Raw genomic sequence first — 3,823 nt, forward strand, 5'->3', positions numbered from 1 at the left:
AGCTGGCTAAACCGTCCAAGTATTATTATTAAAATCAGTCTCCCTAAAAATTCAGAAACTAAGATTTTTCAAGGATAATTTGTCAGGCAGGAGGCTAGAGAGTGGGAAACACAGATTGGTCAGGTTGGGGATAAAATCATAGGGTGTTGACGTGGGTTCTTCTTGCTATTTTCTGTTCCTGGGTGGGAGAGCAGAACTAGTTAAACCAGATTACCAGTTTGGGTGGCACCAACTGGTACCTGAGCAAGCAGGGTCTGAAAAATATCTTGAACAGTGTTAGGTTTTACAATAGTGATGCTATCCAGAGGAGCAATAGAGGAGGTTAGGAGTCTTGTGGTCTCTGGCTGCATGACTCCTGAGCCATAATTTCTAATCTTGTAGCTAATTTGTTAGTTTTACAAAGGCTGTCTGGTCCCCAGGCAAAGAGGAGCTTTGTTCTGGGAAAGGGCTGTTATCATCTTTGTTTCAAAGTTAAACTTTAAACTAAATTCCTTCTATACTTACCTTGGTGTATGCTCAGAAGTGCCCAAGGGCAGCTTGGAGCTTAAAGGCAAGATGGGGTATGTTAGGTCAGATCTCTTTCATTGTCATAATTTTTGCAAAGGTCGTTCCAACTTCAGCTAAGTAAAATCTATGGAACACTTTACCCTAAAATAAAACATAGAAAAATATTCATTTTTAAACGTGCATATGGAACAATCATCAAGATAACCTATATTCTGAGACAAAAAAAAAAGAGTTTTGAAACTGCCTTTGCAAAAATTATAACAGTAAGAAAAGTATGACGGTGAAAGAGATCTGACCTAACCAACTCTATCTTGTTTCTAAACCTTTAATCTGCCCTTTTTCTTTCCTGGGCATAGGCTGAACTAACATTGAAAAGAATTTAATATACAGTTTAACTTTCAAACAAAGATGATAACAGCCCTTTCCCAAAACAAACCTCTCTCTTGCCTGTGGAAGAGACTGCCTTTTAAAACTAACAAATTTGCCACAAGATTAGAAATTATGGTTTAGGAGTCATTCAGCCAGAGGCCACAAGATTCCTAATCTCCCTGCCCTATTGCTCCTAGGGATAACATCACTATTATAAAACCTAAAATTGATGTTCAAGATATTTTTCAGACCCTTGTTTTTGTTTGTTTGTTTTGTGGGAGACCATAGCTTTATTATTACTCAAGTCAGTCTCCCCAAACATTTGGAAATCAGAGTTTTTGTTTGTTTGTTTGTTTGTTTGTTTCAATTTGAGAGCAGGTACTGCTTATTAACCAACCAGCTTAGAAAAATAATCATGGTAGACACCTTAGTTCATTCTTCTAATAAGCCTGTTGATCTGGTCCTCCCTGTTGCCAGCATCTCCACCTTCTACAAAATGGGTGGTCTTCATTCCACCTCATGGAGAAGATAATTTGAAGGGCCACAGGAAGTTATTTGCTTCTTTGAAGTGTTTTCCAACAGTATAGATCTCATGAATCAGATTCTCCATGCAGATGATGTAATATTTACCAAGAGATCGAGCAATCAAAGCGTTATTTGTCAAAGCATTTCGCTTCTTATTGATTTTGCCATAACCACACTTGTAGATTAGTTCATTTACTGACTTCAGATTTGAGTACCCCCATGCAATGTACGGCTCTATAATTCTCAGCATGTTAATTGAAGCCTTTCTGAGTTTCACAAAGATTCCATTGAAGATTTGATAAAGGCAAAGAAGCTGCAACACCTTTCGGACGTTTGGGCTCACACCATTTATACCTCTGGTCCTGATGACAAATGCCAATTTGGGTTCTGAAGTTACATAGAAGTTGCCAGCTTTTCTTGCCATCATCGCCATTCAAATTTCAGTTCTGTACATCTGCCTATATTCCTCGTGAAAGTGCTTCGCTTTTTCATAGATAAGCTTCCTCCTTGCCTTTCGAAACATCTTTTGGACAAACTTCTTTCTCAGGTGCTTGATCTTCAGTTCTGTGAAATTCCTTCACTTTTTCTTAAGAGTTTCTGGCACAGCAGGAACCTTCTTCTTCTTCTCTTCTACACCCTCCATTGTTCCAGCCAGAAAAAGAGTGGATATCAAAGTTTTTAAGGACAACTTGGTGGGTGGACGGAGGTCAGTGAGCTGGGAGTGCTGATTAGTCAGGTCAGAGTTGAAACCACAGGGAGGTGAAGTTGTCTTCTTGCTCTGAGTCAATTCCTGGGTGGAGGCCACAAGATCAGATGAACCAGTTTATTGATCTGGGTGGTGCCAGCTGATCCATTAAATGCAGGGTCTGCAAAATATCTCAAGCACTGGTCTGAAGTTTTACAATAGTGATTTTATCCCCAGGAGCAATTTGGGGAGGTTCAGAGCCTTGTATCCTCCAGCTGCATGACTCCTAAACCATAATTTCTAATCTTGTGGCTAAGTTTTTTTTTTTTTTTTTTTTTTTTTTTTTTTTTTTGAGACGGAGTTTCGCTCTTGTTGCCCAGGCTGGAGTACAATGGTGTGATCTCGGCTCACTGCAACCTCTGCCTCCTGGGTTCAAGTGATTCTCCTGCCTCAGCCCCCTGAGTAGCTGGGACTACAGGCATGCGCCACCATGCCTGGCTAATTTTGTATTTTTAGTAGAGATGGGGTTTCTCCATGTTGGTCGGACTTGTTTCACATGCCTGACCTCAGGTGATCCGCCTGCCTCGGCCTCCCAAAGTGCTGGGATTACAGTTGTGAGCCACCGCGTCCGGCCTCTTGTGGCTAATTTTTTAGTCCTACAAAGGCAGTCTAGTACCTGGGCACTAGACTTTCCTGAGTTTATTTCAGGAAAGGGCTGTTTTCATCTTTGTTTTAAACTATAAACTAAATTCCTCCCAAAGTTAGTTCAGCCTACGTTCAGGAGTGAACAAAGACACCTGGAAGATGAGGTTAGAAGTAAGATGGAGTTGGTTAGGTCAGATCTCTTTGACTGTCTCAGTTACAATTTTGCAATGGTGGTTTCAATTCCTCCCTTTGGGTTTTGTAACACCTTAAACTTAAGGTGTTGGCTAATGAAGATGGAGAAAGGGCAAAGATAGCTCTAGATTTTTCCTGCCGATCAAGCGTATAGTGGGGGTAGGTGTTGACCCTAAGATGAGAGGAATGGAACCGTTTTGCAACTGTCAACATACTCATGCAGGCCTGCCTGGGGTTCCAAGGCTTGCATGGCAAAGGCGTTAGCATTATCATCTAAAGTTATAGTACCGCATTTAAGGGAACAGTGTACTATAAGGTAAATAATGAGTACTAGGGTAAAGAGTGCAATTCCCAGTTTTAAAAGCAAAGATTTGAAAGCATTAGTTTGGGGACTTGTAGCCCACAAGAATTTGGATTTAGTCCAAACTGCACAAAAAATCCAAGGACAGCTAACAACAGGTGTACGATAGTTTTTTTTTTTAAAGCATAATTTTTCTCTCTCCAGTCACCATTTTTATTAAAAACAAATCATGATAGGATTGATTTGTTTGCAAAATAAACTTTAGTCTTCTTATACTTGACCTGATTATCTGCATAAAGTACAAGAAGAATAATTATTTCTTACATAGGCTTTTAAAATGGGCTTTGATGAAACTTTTCCATAAGGAATGTCAGATAAGACTTTTTAAAAGTTGAGTCCAGCCATGGGTTTGTACCCTCAAATACCTATCAGTTTGGTAAATTCCTCTCCTCTTGACCTCCCAAGATAACCTGGGGCTCCTGGGACTGTTAGACCCTGTATTCTGATGCACCAGCTGGCACTACCCAGACCAGTAATCTGGCTCAGCCAGCTGTGTGATCCCACCCAGGAACAAAAGACAGTGAGACGAACCCTATTTG

The 3,823-nt window shown here is 40.4% G+C and overlaps 1 pseudogene; it reads right to left on the bottom strand.

The window, feature by feature from the left end:
- Nucleotides 1-1,243: 1,243 nt before the first annotated feature.
- Nucleotides 1,244-2,044, bottom strand: LOC100455359 (large ribosomal subunit protein uL30-like; annotated as a pseudogene).
- Between the last annotated feature and the right edge of the window lie 1,779 nt (nt 2,045-3,823).

Source organism: Pongo abelii, chromosome 12 (assembly GCF_028885655.2).
Source record: "Pongo abelii isolate AG06213 chromosome 12, NHGRI_mPonAbe1-v2.0_pri, whole genome shotgun sequence".
In the NCBI taxonomy this organism is placed as follows: domain Eukaryota; kingdom Metazoa; phylum Chordata; class Mammalia; order Primates; family Hominidae; genus Pongo; species Pongo abelii.